General features: G+C 41.5%; 1 pseudogene; it reads right to left on the minus strand.

The window, feature by feature from the left end:
- Positions 1–3,794: 3,794 nt before the first annotated feature.
- LOC122430727 lies at positions 3,795–4,417 on the minus strand (annotated as a pseudogene).
- Between the last annotated feature and the right edge of the window lie 12,341 nt (positions 4,418–16,758).

A 16,758-nucleotide genomic window follows, 5' to 3' on the forward strand; every position in this document is an offset into this window, starting at 1 on the left:
AAGAGCATAAAGGTACTGTTATGTGTATCCCTTGAGGCGGAACCTGCCCCTGCCCCAAGGCTACACACTTGATTCTTGGCTGTTCCTCCCTTGTCTCTACATCCCCTCCTTCCCAGATTAGCAACTGTTTGAGTCTGCCCTCTGGAAATCAGGGAAGGTCATGGAGCCTGGAGTCTGTTCCTTACAAAGAATAGGGGACACGGAAAGGCTTCCAAGACCAGGAGCCCCACAGGGTCTTGCTCAGTTTCATAAAGAGCTGTTAGGCCAAAGCACAGAGATCCTCACTCTGTTTTTTACCCTGTTGGTGGGCAACTGTAGAGGGTCATGACTTATGCAGAACTGGGTAGTGAACAATGCTTTTTTTGTCCTTCCTCATTCACACTTTTGTATCTCTAGATCTCCACCCCTTTTTTTAGCTCAGGATGTTATATAAGCTTCAGTTACCTGGCTGCCTTTGATTCTTCATATCTTCACGTACTCCTGGAGGTATGTGATTTTGTTTGTTTTTCCTCTGTTAATCTGTTTTATATAGTTTAACTATTAGACCAGTCAAAGAACATAGAACTGAGACAGGAAGTGGGCAGGGCACAACCTTTAAAAGAATGACACAGCCTGAGAACAGGACTTAAACTGATTAGAACAAACTAGGTATAAGATGGCAGATGAGTCATCTTCTACTGTATCTTGAACCTCAGTATACACTTATTGTAGCACATCAACATGCTAAATGACACGTCCACAGGTGACCATGAAGGTCAAAAAGTGGGCGGTGGCTAAATTCCTGGAAATCCCCACCCCTTCTCAAAAGAGCCGGAATACTCTTCCCACTCATTAGCCTGTGAAATACCCACCCTTATAAAAACTGACAATTCCATATTCAGGACTATTGAAATCATACAACTCATATTAGGACTTGAACTCAGATTAGGATTAGATTAGCATACCCTGGTGACTTTTTTGCCTCTCTTGCCTTCTGAGATGGCCCACTCTGTCAAAGAAGTGTGTTTCCCCCCTAAATAAACCTTTTCCACTTTACTATGTCTTGTTCTTGAATTCTTTGTTTCATGAAACCAAGAACACACGCTTGGTGGCTGTTGCAGGAACTGGGATGTGACCATCCTCCTGTGCCCCACTCTCCTGCAACAGAAGGCAGGCTGGGAAATTTTTTCTGCCCTTACACTGCTTATTTGAATTGTGATTTTTCTAAACACCATCCTTCTAGGGGCTTTAACTTTACCAGTTTTGAAACTTTTATTTCTACAAATTGTAACAAATATTGCTAATACTACCATTATGGGCAGAACTGTGTCTGCCTGCCCTTACCTGCCCAATCCAATTCATAAACCGAAGTTCTAACCCAGTTTAGAATTTGACACCTAAGTTGTCAATCAAACATAAACATGGTTTATCTTTATATTTGTGCATAAAGCCTTTAAAGAAGTGATTATAAAACTGAGCAGGACCCTATCAGAACCTCCCCTGGTACAAATCTTTTCCGTGTCCTCAGTTTCTTGTAGGTAGGAAAGAAGCTTCAGCCTCCTAGACCTTCCCTGATTACCAAAGGGTAAATTCAAACAGTTGTTAATAAAAATAGTGAATAGTGAGGTAATGGGGAATGAAAAGAGGAACTGATCTTTGGTAGCCTCAACCTGAAGCAGCTTGAAGTGGGCCTTTGGTTTCCCGGCCAGAGACTGAAGTGGGTTACGGCAGTGAAAATACCAAATCCTACCCCCTAGACCAGTGGTCAGTGACAAGGCCCTGGCTCTTTGGCTTTGCAGAAAAGAATTCCCACAAAGATAGAAAGTTGTGAAGCAAGTTAAGTATTTACTAGGTGGAAAAAGAGTTCAGTATGTGTGGATAGACACAAGGGTGAGCTCAGAGAGAAATCCCTGAGTCTTGCCCTTGTGGTAGTTGAAATCACTTTTGTGGAACATCACTCTGGTTTTTCTTAGGCCTATCATTTTGATTTGCCTGGCTCAGAGTCCATATTTGGTATATCTCAGGATCCTCCCATATGTGTGCATGCACCTCTTAGCCAAGATGGATTCTACTGCCAGAGGCCTATGGGTAGCCTGATGTCAGTCCCCACTTAGCATCACTCCCCTTTTGACCTCCAAGGACATGCATGGTCAGGGAGATCTCCTGGCTTCGAGAATGAGAAATATGTGGTCTGGGTAAGGCCTAGCCTCTTCTCTGAAATTCTCTGCTATCCTCATCTTGGAGTTTCAGTCCATAGAGAATGAATCTCTTATCACCTTACCCAGGGGTGGATCTATCTATCTCCTGCCTCAGAATGGTTAAGAAACTACAGTGCAGTGATAAAACAGGGACCTGGTTTCTACTCAGGTGATATATACAACAATATGTTTGAGTTCTTCTGCAGGAACTAAAGCCCCCACCCAGGCGGAGGATGATACTTCAGACTGAGTACAAGATTCCTGGAACACTGCCTTGCTACCTCCCTATCAACCAATCAGGAGAAAGTCTGCACACAGTGGAAGATAACAAAGACTCTGAGCCTCCTTTCCAAATGATTAACTGAGATAAGCTTCTCCTCTCTTCCTTTAAAAACTTTCCTGGTTGAACAGAGTCTTTGAGTTGGTTCTTAGATAGGAGTCCACCTTCTCCCTAGGTTGCTGAACTCCTGAATAAAGCAAACTTTCCTTTCTAACCAGCACTTGTCTCTCAAATATTGGCTTTCAAGTGGTGAACTGTTGAACCTGAGTTCAGTAACAATTATTAAATGAAGTCACTAGTTCAGTTCAGTTCAGTTCAATTGCTCAGTCTTTGTGACCCCATGGACTGCAGCATACCAAGCTTCCCTGTCCATCACCAACTCCCTGAGCTTGCTCAAACTCATGGCCATGAAGTTGGTGATGCCATCTAATCATCTCATCCTCTCATCCCCTTCTCCTCCTGCCTTCAATCTTTCCCAGCATCAGGGTCTTTTCCAATGAGTCAGTTCTTTGCATCAGGTGGCCAAAGTATTGGAGCTTCAGCTTCAGCATTAGTCCTTCCAACGAATATTCAGGACTGATTTCCTTGAAGATTGACTGGTTGAATTTTCTTGCAGTCCAAGGAAATCTCAAGTCTTCTCCAGCACCACAGTTCAAAAGCATCAGTTCTTCGGCACTCAGCTTTCTTTATAGGCCAATTCTCACATCCATACATGACTACTGGAAAAACCATAGCTTTGACTAGATGGACCTTTGTTGGCAAGGTAATATCTCTGCCTTTTATATGTTGTCTAGGTTGATTATAGATTTTTTTCCCAAAGAGCAAGCGTCTTTTAATTTCTTGGCTGCAGTCACATCTGCAGTGATTTTGCAACCCCAGAAAATAAAGTCTGCCACTGTTTCCATTGTTTCCCCATCTATTTGCCATGAAGTGATGGGACAGGATGCCATGGTCTTTGTTTTTTGAATGTTGAAAAAGCCAGCTTTTTCACTCTCCTCTTTCACTTTCATCAAAAGGCTCTTTCTGCCATAAGGATGGTGTCACCTGCATATCTGAGGTTATTGATATTTCTTCTGGCAATCTTTTTTTTTTTTTGGCTACCATCATCATCATCATCATCATCATTTTTACCCTCAAGTTCATCCAGGATAACTCTTATTCATCCTTCAAAACCCCATTTGGTTTCACCATCTGTCTTGCCCAGAATGAACTCTCAATGATTTTTGTGACCATTTGACAAGTTCCTAGACTGAGGCCCAGAGCAGCCAGGTCACTCCTGAGGTCTTTCAGCATCCAGCTCCTTCTTCCTCTACCTGCCCAGTTCCAGGGCATGGGTCTCAGGCCTGGCCAGTCTGGCTTAGGAGCATGTAGACATAGGCAGTATCAGTTCAAATCCATCACCCGCCGGCCCTGGCATCAGAGGTCAATGCCCACATGTAGGGCTGCTTGGCTTTACACTCAGACACCCAGTGCCTCCACTCCACACCCCGGCAGCCTCCTCCACCCCCACCAGGGCCACCTCCTCAGCGCTGGCAGCCTTGCAGCAGGTTTCAAAGAAGTACTGCCACAGGGGACTGCCACCAGCGCAGGCACCGCCTCCAGCACCTCCACCTCGCGCCGATGCAGGTCCACAGCAGTCCGACATCTGTCACCAGCCACTGACTGCATCACACAGACCAGCTCTCCACAGCGACCGGCTGGTGCTGCCTTGCTCGCCCCTCGCAGATTGCGGTTAGCTGGGCTCTGGGTTGGCTCCCCAAAGGCTTTGGACTCCAGCAGAAAGAGCAGAGGGGGCCCCATGAGGGTACCCCTGGACAGGGCTACGCGGGGGGCACAAAAAGTCCCACTCAGATGCTGGAAATGGGGGCAGGGGTGAGGGTTGGGGGTGGGGCTCCACTGGGACACTGGGTAGGAGGAAAAATAGGAGGATGGGAAGGGAGCCTGAGGGGTGGGCGAGCATCTCGCTGAGCACCTGTCAGCACCTCCTTACTTCTGAGCTCCAGGGCTGGGGACCCCCAGGCTCAGGGGGCCCCTGTTGGGGACACGGGTGGCCCCCTCCTTCCTGACATCTCAGGAGAGGGAGAGGGCAACCATGTAGGGTGACCTCCTCAGCTCCCCCGGCTGTCTCTGGCACATCGGTGACTCCTCCTCCTGCTTGTTGGTGGCAGGTTCAGGGGCTCTTCTGGCAATCTTGATTCCAGCTTGTACTTCATCCAGCCTGGAATTTCACATTATATACTCTGCATATAAGCTAAATAAGCAGGGTGACAGTACACAGTTTTGATGTACTCCTTTCCCATTTTGGAACCAGTCCATCGATCCATGTCTGGTTCTAACTGTTGCTTTTTAACCTGCATACAGATTTCTCAGGAGGCAGGTCAGGTGGTCTGGTAGTCCCATCTCTTGAAGAATTTTCCACAGTTTGTTGTGATCCACACAGTCAAAGGCTTTGGCATAGTCAATAAAGCAGAAGTAGATGTTTTTCTGGAACACTCTTGCTTTTTTGATCATCCAATGGATGTTGGCAATTTGATCTCTGGTTCCTCTGCCTTTTCTAAATCCAGCTTGAACATCTGGAAGTTTGAGGTTCATGTACTCTTGAAGCCTGGCTTGCAGAATTTTGAGCATTACTTTGCTACCATGTGAAATGAATGCAGTTGTGCGGTAGTTTGAGCATTCTTTGGCATTGCCTTTCTTTGGGATTGGAATGAAAACTGACCCTTGCTAGTCCTGTGGCCACTGCTGAGTTTTCCAAATTTGCTGGCCCATTGAGTTGCAGCACTTTCACAGCATCATCTTTTAGGATTTGAAATAGTTCAGCTAGAATTCCATCACATCCACTAGTTTTGTTCATAGTGATGCTTCCCAAGGCCCACTTGACTTCTCACTCCAGGATATCTGGCTCTAGGTGAGTGATCACACCATCATGGTTATCTGAGTCATTAAGATTTTTTTTTGTACAGTTCTGTGTATTCTTGCCACCTCTTCTTAATATCTTCTGCTTCTGTTAGGTCCATACTGTTTTTGTCTTTTATTGTGCCCATTTTGCATGAAATGTTTCCTTGGTATCTCTAATTTTCTTGAAGAGATCTCTAGTCTCTCTCATTCTATTGTTTTACTCTATTTCTTTGCATTGATCATTACGATGGCTTTCTTATCTCTTCTTGCTGTTCTTTGGAACACTACATTCAAATGGGTATATCTTTCTTTTTCTCCTTTGCCTTTAACTTGTTCAGCTCATAGAAAGATAATCTGATGGTGCCCACCTGTGAATGGATGCAAAAAAGAAGAGATTAACACACCCCTTCCTAAGGCTGGCCCTTCCCAGAGATGTTTTGCAAGACTGAAGACCCTTTCTACTTTACTTCTTCATTGCCTCTCCTCTCTATTCTGCCTTTCAATTTTTCAATATTTATTTATTTGGCTGCACCAGGTCTTAGTTGTGGCATACATATAAACTCTTAGTTGCAGCCTGTGGGATCCAGTTCCCTGACCAGGGACCAAACGTAGGCCCCTGGCATTGGGAGCACAGAGTTTTAGCTACTGGACCACCAGGGAAGTCCCTATTTTGCCTTTTGATGTTAGTTCCTCATTGCTTCTCTCCCTCTGGCCCTATAGAAGAACCTGGAGTCCAGACCCTGAAAAGATGGTTACTTTGAGACATTAGTCTGCCATCTTCTTGCAGTCAGCCAACTTTCTGAATAAAGTTGTATTCCTTGCCTCAACACCTCATCTCTTGTAGTCACTGGCCTGTCATGGGTTGAGCAGAGTGTGGTTACACTTGTTAACACATTCAGTTGGCTTCACACAGCTGAGGGCTAGGTTTAAGAATTATTTAACCATGATCTGGGACTTCTGAGGGTCTGTACTGGGAGTGAAAGGTGACTTAGCTATGTCCCCTTCTTGGGGACAAGATAAACCAACTATACCTCTCTTGCTCTGCCTATGCCCTGGCATCAGTGTGTATGAATACTGGAGTTTGGCATTGAAATAAATTTTTTTTTTAATCTTCAAAAACAAACAAACAAAAAGGATTATTTAAGAATCATTCTCAGGTTAGGTGTCCCCAGAATGCTGGTTTTTCTTTTGATCAAAAAAGAAAGAAAACAGGAAATTATGAGATGCATTTAAATTGAGGACTTGTTTTGCATCTATCAATTCATAGAAAAAACAAAATAAACAAAGAAACCTCGAAATACATTCTTTCACCAAGACTGGGAACTTTTGGAAAACTAAAAAGTTAATGGACTGTTGATAGTGGTAGAAATGGTTACAAACTTTTCTGGATGCATTACAGCAGCATACGTCAATGGCTATAAAATTGTTCACACCCTGAAGTTCAGTAATCCCTTTCATGGGAATCTGCCCTAAGGAAGCAATTAAACAGAAGCAAAAGGTTGTATAAATATATATACATATATGTGAAAGATGTCCATTGTAAGCATGATTTATAAGAGTAAAAACCTGGAAAGAAACCAAATTCTTAACAATAAACAAATTGTTGAGTTAGAACACAAAGGCCAATGAAATAGTATGCAGCTATTAAAAATGATAATTACAAAGCACAGGTATAAACATGAAAATGTTTATGATTTTTGCACATACAAAATACAAAATAGCATCCATCGTAATTACATCTATGTGGAAAAATGTCATACAGACAACGTTGGTAGATGATTTGGATGAATCAAAATAATTTCCTTAAGTAGCAAGGTTGTAAAGTGTTTTTACTTTTAGAAATTTTATTTGAATGATATAGTAGATTATAGTTTTTTCTATTGAAGAAGTGATCTGATCATGTAGAACTTTGCCAGTGGGCTCTGCCAAAGTGTAATTTTAAAAAAGTTCAAAATATGATTCATATGACTATAAAGTGAACATGTGTCAGATGTTTATTTAACTCATTAATGAGGAATCTAGTGGATAGTAAAGCTGATTCAAAAAGAATTTGTGGAATAGAGATTTATATGTTAGTCGGGAGGAGCCGTCTGGAATAAGTCAACCAAGAAACAAACTAGACTACAAAACTTTGGGGTAGTCTTCAATCATTTATGCTTCTATCAGGCAAAAATTGACAAATTAATGTGTAGCTTCAGTTTAAGCCCTAATTAATTTTAAATAGTAAATTAAAGGTATATACCTTAGAGTAGGACTGTCCAACAGAAGCATAATGCAAGCTGCATATGTAATTTAAAATTTTCTATTAACTCTGTAAAAAAAAAGTAAAAAAAGAAGGTGAAATTAATTTTAGTGTGTGTGTAGCCAAAATATTATCATTTCAATAGGTAGTCAATGTAAAAAATTTGTTCTCTTGCTTAGTCTTCAAAATCTACTGTGTATTTAATACTCACATAAAGCTCCACTCAATTTGTATGTTACATATTCATTGGAATTGTTGTTGCATTTAGGTTTCATAAAATTTGCAGTCAAAAGTTGTTCCAAGTCTAGTTAAAAATATACTGGGAATTCCCTGGCGACCCAGTGGTTAGGACTTGACATTTTCACTGTTTGAGGAACTAAGATCCTGCAAGGCTAGGGCTTGCCTAGTGGTCCAGTGGTTTACACTCCTTGCTTCCAATGCTGCGGGTGTGGATTCAGTCTCTAGTCAGGGAACTAAGTTTCCACATGCTGCACAGCAAGGCCAAATAATAAAAGTAAATAAAAAATAACAAATGGAAACACAGATGTTGAGAATGGACTTATGGACACAGTGGGGAAAGGAGAGAGTGGAAAGAATGGAGAAAGTAGCATTGACGTATACACACTATTATGTGTGAAACAGACAGTTGGTGAGATGACGATGCTGATGTTCAGTTGTGTCTGACTCTGCGACCCCATGGACTGTAGCACACCAGGCTTCTCTGTCCTTCATCATCTCCCAGAACTTGCTCAAACTGATGCTCATTGAATCGGTGATGCCATCCAACCATCTCGTCCTCTGCTGTCGTCCCCTTCTCCTCCTGCCCTCAATCTTTTCAAGCATCAGGGTCTTTCTCTGGGAGTCGTCTTTCCATCAGGTGGCCAAAATAATGGAGCTTCAGCATCAGCCCCAGTCCTTCCAATGAATATTCATGGTTGATTTCCTTTAGGATTGACTAGTTTGATCTCCTTGCAGTCCAAGGTACTCTCAAGAGTCTTCCTCAACACCACAGTTCAAAAGCATCAAGTCTTCAGTGCTCAGCTTTCTTTATGGCCCAACTCTCAAATCCATACATGACTACTGGAAAAACCATACATGACTATATGGACTTTTGTTGGCAAAGTGATGTCTCTGCTTTTTAATATACTGTCTAGGTTTGTCATAGCTTTTCTTCCAAGGACAAGCATCTTTTAATTTCATGGCTTCAGTCACCATCTGCAGTGACTTTGGAGCCCAAAAAAGTAAAGTTTCTCACTGTTTCTATTGTTTCCCCATCTATTTGCATGAAATGATGGGACCTGATGCCATGATCTTAATTTTTTGAATGTTGAGTTTTAAGCCAGCTTTTTCACTTTCCTCTTTCACCTTCATCAAGAGGCTGTTTAATTCCTCTTCACTTTCTGCTACAAGGGTGGTGTCACTTACTTACCTGAGGTTATTGATATTTCTCTGGCAATCTTGATTCCAGCTTATCATTCATCCAGCCTGGCATTTCTCATGACATACTCTGCATTTACCAGGCCATCTGACCTGTCTCTTGAGAAACCTGTATGTGGGTCAGGAAGCAACAGTTAGAACTGAACACGGAACAACAGACTGGTTTCAAATAGGAAAAGGAGTACATTAAGGCTGTATATTGTCACCCTGCTTATTTAACTTATATGCAGAGTACATCATGAGAAACACTGGGCTGGAAGAAACACGAGCTGGAATCAAGATTGCCGGGAGAAATATCAATAACCTCAGATATGCAGATGACACCATCCATATGGCAGAAAGTGAAGAGGAACTAAAGAGCCTCTTGATGAAAGTGAAAGAGGAGAGTGAAAAAGTTGACTTAAAGCTCAACATTCAGAAAACTAAGATCATGGCATCTGGTCCCATCACCTCATGGGAAATAGATGGGGAACCGGGGAAACAGTGTCAGACTTTATTTTTTTGGGCTCCAATATCACTGCAGGTGGTGACTGCAGCCATGAAATTAAAAGACGCTTACTCCTTGGAAGGAAAGTTATGACCAACCTAGATAGCATATTAAAAAGCAGAGACATTACTTTGCCAACAAAGGTCCGTCTAGTCAAGACTGTGGTTTTTCCAGTAGTCATGTATGGATGTGAGAGTTGGACGGTGAAGAAAGCTGAGTGCTGAAGAACTGATGCTTTTGAACTGTGGTGTTGGAGAAGACTCTTGAGAGTCCCTTGGACAGCAAGGAGATCCAACCAGTCCATCCTGAAAGAAATCAGTCCTGAATAATCATTGGAAGGACTGATGTTGAAGCTGAAACTCCAATACTTTGGCCACCACATGTGAAGAGTTGACTCACTGGAAAAAAACCCTGATGCTTGAAGGATTGGGGGCAGGAGGAGAAGGGGATGACAGGATGAGATGGCTGGATGGCATCACCGACTTGATGGACATGGGTTTGGGTAGACTCCAGGAGTTGGTGATGGACAGGGAGGCTTGGCATGCTGCTATTCATGGGGTTGCAGAGTCGGACACGACTGAGCTGAACTGAACTGAACTCTGCATTTAAGCTAAATTAACAGGGTGACAATATACAGTCTTGACATACTCCTTTCCCATTTGGAACCAGTCCATTGTTCCTTGTCCGCTTCTAACTGTTGCTTCTTGACCTGCAAATGGGTTTCGCAGGAGGCAGGTAAGGTGGTCTGGTATTCTCTTGAAGCATTTTCCACAGTTTGTTGTGTTCCTTGAAGTCAAAGGCTTTAGCATAGTCAATGAAGCAGAAGTAGATGTTTTTCTGGAATTCTGTTGCCTTTTCTATGATCCAAAGGATGCCGGGAGCCAACACACGAGACCCTACCCCTAAAAAGGCCATAAGGGAGAAAACCTGATGGGCAAGGCAAATCAGGTTTTCAGGGGTTTCAAAAAAGTCAGCTCACGAGACCCTACCCCTAACAAGGCCGTAAGGAAGAAAGCCTGGCAGGCAAGGCAGATCAGGTTTTCAGGGATTTCGAAAAGCTGCCCCCGGCGCTCACCTTAAAGATGATATCTGTCTTTCTGATGCCTGCCTCAATGGACTACTCCCTAATTTCTCTGACACAGGCAGGAAGGCCTTCCCCAATCTCTTCCCAAATAAGAATCAATTTAGAACTTTAATCAATAATTTTCCCAGGTGGTGGTATTTTATGAGATTATCCAGGGTGAAAGGAGTGTTTTAATTTAAACTCCTTTGCTGGTAGTTTGTTAGCCAAATGCATTTATGCCCTTGGTACTAATATGCATGATTGCTTATAATATCCTAATCATAAAATAGCATAAAGAATCTGATTATATAAAAGCCCTAATAGATATAGAGCCCTTTTAAGGGGTAAAGGAGTCCTATTAGAAAACATAAGAAAAATTATTCTATAGGTGGTTATTGGGTTGTGATTTGCTTGTTGTGTTTTTCTTGCTGTGTTTTTCTTTTTAATGTGCTAAGGTTGTGTTATAGAAACCATTGTTAATATAGTTAAAGATCTAGAGAAATAAGAACTTAGCCCTAGTGTGGTAACAATGAGATGGTTGCTAATTGTCAGTCAGGAGTGCTAGGCAGAAGCTGCCTCACCGAAGCCGCAGAGTCAGTATGGGGTAAAGTTCTTAGATAAACACAACTGACAACTTTTGCAGAAAGATTAATTTTTGTATTAACAAGAATATAATTCTACTCTGTACTATTTCCCTATGACACTGTTACCTTTCAGTTAAGGTCACCATAAAAACGGAAAATAGGTTTACAATCACCTGACCTGCATAAAATGTTAATAGCCCCAAGGCCAGAAGGTCATGTGCTAAAAATTACTATAGAATTAGGAAGCAAAAAAATCCTGCTTTTCCTAAAAATCAAAATGATGTAATGCTAATCCTGTGTAATCATGAGTAAGCATCTTGTACCTTGAAAACGTTCTGTGAAAGGGTATAAAACCGGTTGTCAAAAAGTAAAACACAGACTTGGCCCTATCAAGGCTAGTCTCACGTGTCTTCTCTCTCTCGCCGACGCCATTCATCCTGAGGGTACCCCCTGAATCCTGCCAAGGTTGGACCCCGGCAAGTGGCGCCCGAACAGGGACCCAAAGGTAATCCCCCCCATTGTTCAGTGTTCGGGATGGCTAGGACCCCACTAGGGCGCTGCAGGCCCCCCTGCATAAGATAGGTAGGGTGAAGAAAGTGGGGAGGCTTTAGGTTTCTTCTTTAAAACCCCACTAGGGTGCTACAGGCCCCCCTGCATAAGAAAGGTAGGGTAAGAAAAGTGGGTATGTTTCAGTTTCCTTCTTCTCTAAATTAAGCCTCTTCCTTTTTTCTCTTTTTTTTCTTCTTCTAATTAGTAACAAAAATGGGTAACAGTGAGTCAAAAGAAAGACAGCTTTTTATTGGAATCATAATTCAACTCCTTAACCGCAGAGGAATTAAAGTTAAAAAGACCAGTGTTCAGTCCTTTTCTACCTTTGTCCAAGAGCAATGTCCTTGTTTTCCAGAAGAGAGCAGTTCTCCTGGGTTCCCTTACCCTCCTGCCCTCCGCCCCAGTGCTCTTTCCAATGAAATCTCTTGCTTTTTCAGCATGTGTGTCTCCTCCGACAATTCATTTATAAGAGCTCAGTTACGGGCCCTAGAAGGGGTCCCCCTTCCTGCAACTGGTGGGGACTCTTCTTTGCTGAGACTGACATCCTGACCACTCGGGGTACTCAGAGGCCAGCTTGCCTGCCAATGGACCAGACCCAGCGGCCACAACTGGGACCCTTTTGTCCCTGGTCTCCTCCTGATGCAGACAACTGGCCAGAGTGCCCCGACTAGTAAGGAACAAGAGACTTTATTGACCTCTCTCCCCTTCCCTCTCTCTGTCCTTTCCTTAGCCCTTCCTATCCTTCCCATTTTTCTAATCCCCTGGTCCTGGATGCAGGAATTTCGTCGAAGGGCCTCAGTTTGAGCTGAGGATTGGAGACTGATCTCCTCCTCTTGGCAGAGAACTCGAATTCCAGTAGGGCCAAGTTCTAGTCCTCCCTTCTCTGGAAGCCCAGGGAAAAGTCCCATAACGCCTGGGTATCTGCAGGTGGTAGGAGACGTCTGTAAGGCCACCCCTTTTGCCCCCTTTCCCACCTCCTCCTCCTCCTTCTTTTCCTTTCCTCCTCTTAAAACCTTTGAAGACATCTAAAGTTCTGTGTCTCTATAGAAGGTTTTCTGAGAGACTGTATTCTTGTATGTAAGGGAGTGTCTGATGCAGACTGCCAGGTTTATGTGTGTGCTTTAACTCTGTGTTCTGTGTTGTGATTTGTGATGGCCATTTTGCTTTTTGTTAGAACTTGATTTTCTTTCCCTGTGCCTTGAGACCAGGGCTCTCAGGAACACTTATCTAGACCATCTCTAACTCCTGAGACTGAGGGAAAAAGGGGAAAAGTCTTTAAAAATTTTTATTTATTTCAACTTTTTTATAAACTAGTAAATTTTATATTGTAATATCTAATTCATCACCAAACTTAGAATATAAAGCTAGATCTCGCACTGTGTCTAAATATGTCTTGGTATGTCCTTGTCTCTGGGTAATATTTTTTAGGTTAATTGGTAGATGAGCTCTATTTAATTGGCTTAATAAAAAGGTAAGCGCTTACAAATCAAATAATTCTAAATTAAACAATAAATTCCAGGTTCAGGTAAACTTAGAAATATTCAGTATTAAATACCTGATATTAATGTTTGTTTGTTGACCTATCTAATATGGACATGTCTTAGAAAAATTAACATCTAGTAAAATATTTTCATTATGCCTAGGTTTATTATAAGTTAAATATTGTTATATTGTAATATCTGTTACAAGTTTGTCAGCAAAGAAAGTACCTCAAGTAAAGAAACTTCAAAAAAAAAAAAAAAGGTAAATGAGATATGAGCTTTTGAACTTTATTAAGATTAAAAATGTCTGTCTAAAACAGTTTCTCTAGATTTTGGTAACCTAAATTTCTAAAGTTGTGCTAAACTAATAACAGAAGTTTATTAAATAGGTAGGTCATTTCCAAATAAAATAAGATTCTGAAACATTCATACTGAATACTAACTTACAGAGAAACTAAAGATTTTAGACTATTAATAAATAATGTTTGATGCCATCCTGAGATGTTCATTAGAATTTTTTAAAAAATTATCACTGGTATTTATGTTCACCAATCTATAGAATGCTAATATAAAGGTAAATTCTTGGTTGCTTAAAGAAAGTAGGATGTGTGTGTTCAGTAAAAAAGGTATGAAAAATAAAGTTACATTTTATGAAGGGAAAAGGAAGTAAGTCTGACTTACAGGTGGCTGTTTCAGGATGGGAGAACAAAGTAATGGGTACAGAAAGTGTTAAGAAGGTTTGATGGAAAGTACACTCCAAGGGAAGAGTTTTGTGCGTAAATACAAGTTTTCTTGAGACGTTGAACTGCCTTTGATAATGGATTTTAAGTTTCTTTACCTCTGAAGTGATCTGTTCTATGTTTACCTTTAAAATCTTTTTTACTTTGGCTAAGTAAATATATTATTTCACAGTGATCTATATGATTCTACCTGACAGAGTACTATAAACCTTTTTGATATTTATTGACAAAACTGCCTAAATAGCTTGACTTCTAGCTGACTTTGGGATGCTTCAGAGGGCCCTTGAGACATCCCAAAGAGCTATTAAACTACCTGAGTTCATTTGACATGCTAAATTGCATGGGAATTATTGTTGGAGGAGTGATAAATCTTCTCAGGTTATATTGTATGGTTGATGATATAGATATCCCAGAAATTATGTGAAATTCATGAAAATCTGATATGTCCTGGTAAAATGTCGTCAGTTATAATTTTAGTTATTACGTTAAAGTGTTACAAGTCACAGCAATGACCAGGCCACTTTGTCAATTACAATTTAATTAGATTTTAAACATGCTTTGTATGATTTCACTCTCATGCCTTTAAAAAAAAATACTGCTAGTTCTTCAAGATTTATAAAAAGACTTTTCTAAGATTAACTGAAAAATTTTGTTTGTTTGCTATCCGGTAAATTGGTAACAGACTGGAATTTAGTATACTCTCTATGTTAAGAGAACAAAGTTTTCTTAGAATGAATCTTTCAATAACAAATTATGAATTTCTTTGCCTTTAAGTGATTTATATTTGTTTTTAAAATCTTTTGATACTTTAGTAAAGTAAATAAGTGTTATTTAAGATTATCATACATATAAAAGCTCATTCTGCTTCTACAAAAAATAACCCCTCACTGTTAGACTTGTGCTATCTTAATGTCTTAAAACTGACAACGCCCCTGCTTACACTTCTAAATCTTTTCAAGCTTAAATACTGGGGAAACGTCAGCCCAGAAAGCAGAATTAACAGCCGTGATAGAGGCTTCAAAGAGTTTTCAGACCAGGCTTTTAATTTATTTTCTGACTCGCAGTATGTAGTTAGGTTGTTTCCTCAAGTTAAAACGGCTGTTTTGCCAGAAATTAAAACCACAATTTTTATATTGTTATCTACCCTTCAACAGCAAATTTGGAAAAGGTCAAAGCAATTCTATGTTGAACATATAAGAGCTCATTCTAATTTACCTGGACCCCTCCATACGTTTAACCAAGAGGCAGATTTGCTAACCCGAACCATAGTGGCCAGTGCTTTTGAGGATGCTAAAACCTCACATGCTATGCATCATCAAAATGCAACTGCCCTTCGATAGCAATTCCACATTCCTAGAGAATCTGCACGCGAGATCGTTAGGACATGTCAACTTTGCCCTATTTCAGTTCCCACTTTGCCTTTTGGGGTAAATCCCCGTGGCTTACTACCTAATGTGCTTTGGCAGATGGATGTAACACATGTTCCTTCTTTTGGAAAACTATCCTTTGTGCATGTTACTGTAGATACCTTCTCCCATGTCATTGTGGCTACTGCCAGAACGGGAGAAGCCTATAAAGATGTAGTTCAACATCTTTTTGCCTGTTTTTCCTATTTAGGAATGCCAAAATAAATTAAGACAGACAATGCTCCAGCTTATACATCTAAGTCCTTTAAAAATTTCTGTGCCCAATTCGGTATATCCCACCCTACAGGAATTCCTTACAATCCCCAGTGACAAGCAATTGTAAAAAGGATACATCAGACACTTAAGATACAAATTTCTTTTTTTTTAGGGAGAGATAAAGGGCTTTCCAGAATCTGTTAGATTTGATTACCTTTACCTTGAAATAACCCTCAGGCTGAAGAGGCATGTTTTGGGGTGAGAAACTGCTCCCCTTCAATACAAAATAATTTACCTTGCCCCCCAAAGGACACTGAAAAGGGATAAATGCTTGATCTCACTTAGTAACTTTTCACAGAAAAGACCTTGGAAAAGACCTGATGCCGGGAAAGATAGAAAGCAAGAAGAGAAGGGGACAACAGAGGACAAGACAGTTAGATGGCATCATCAACTCAATGGACATGAGTTTGAGCAAGCTCTGGGAGATGGTGAAGGACAAGGAACTCTGGCATGCAGCAGCCCATGGGGTTGCAAAGAATTGGACATGACTGAGCAACTGAACAACAACTCTTTTCGCAATTCCCTTTCTCCCTCCCACTCACAACCCACAGAATACTGCTTTGCACCCATAGTTCTCAGGTCTGCTTAGGGACCCTGACTCTTTGTAATGCAAATTTAGTAAACTCTGCTGTTAAGGTCTTACCCTTGCCTCTCCCTGACATTCCGGCTCAACTCCATCACAAAAGTTCAAAACCAGTCTGGCTGGGATTTGCTCTCCACAAATGGGCACAAATTTCTAAATTACAGGAAGGGCAGTTCAAATGCAGTTCTCCACAGCACGTCTTGCAGCATGCCCTCTTTGTGCTCAATAACCTTAATGCTAATCAAGCCGGTTTAACAGCTAAGTTCCGTCACTGGAACCCAGAACAAAAAGATATGAAACCTCTAGTAGAGTGGAAAGACCTCCTTTCCAGACTATGGAAGGGACCTGATCCCTTGCTAACCAGTGGGCGAGGGTGTGCTTGTATTTTCCCCCAGGGTGCTAAGTAGCCAATTTGGATCCCAGACAGACTGATTCCCCACGTCGCAGTCCCCCAGACATCGGGTTCCCCCATTGCTTTGACCACAAAAGAAGAAGGACACTCCTCTGCCCCTGCCTCCGCCGCCCACCTAGAAGGTCCAGCAGACTCTGAAACAA

This window comes from Cervus canadensis, chromosome 2 (assembly GCF_019320065.1).
Source record: "Cervus canadensis isolate Bull #8, Minnesota chromosome 2, ASM1932006v1, whole genome shotgun sequence".
Classification (NCBI taxonomy): domain Eukaryota; kingdom Metazoa; phylum Chordata; class Mammalia; order Artiodactyla; family Cervidae; genus Cervus; species Cervus canadensis.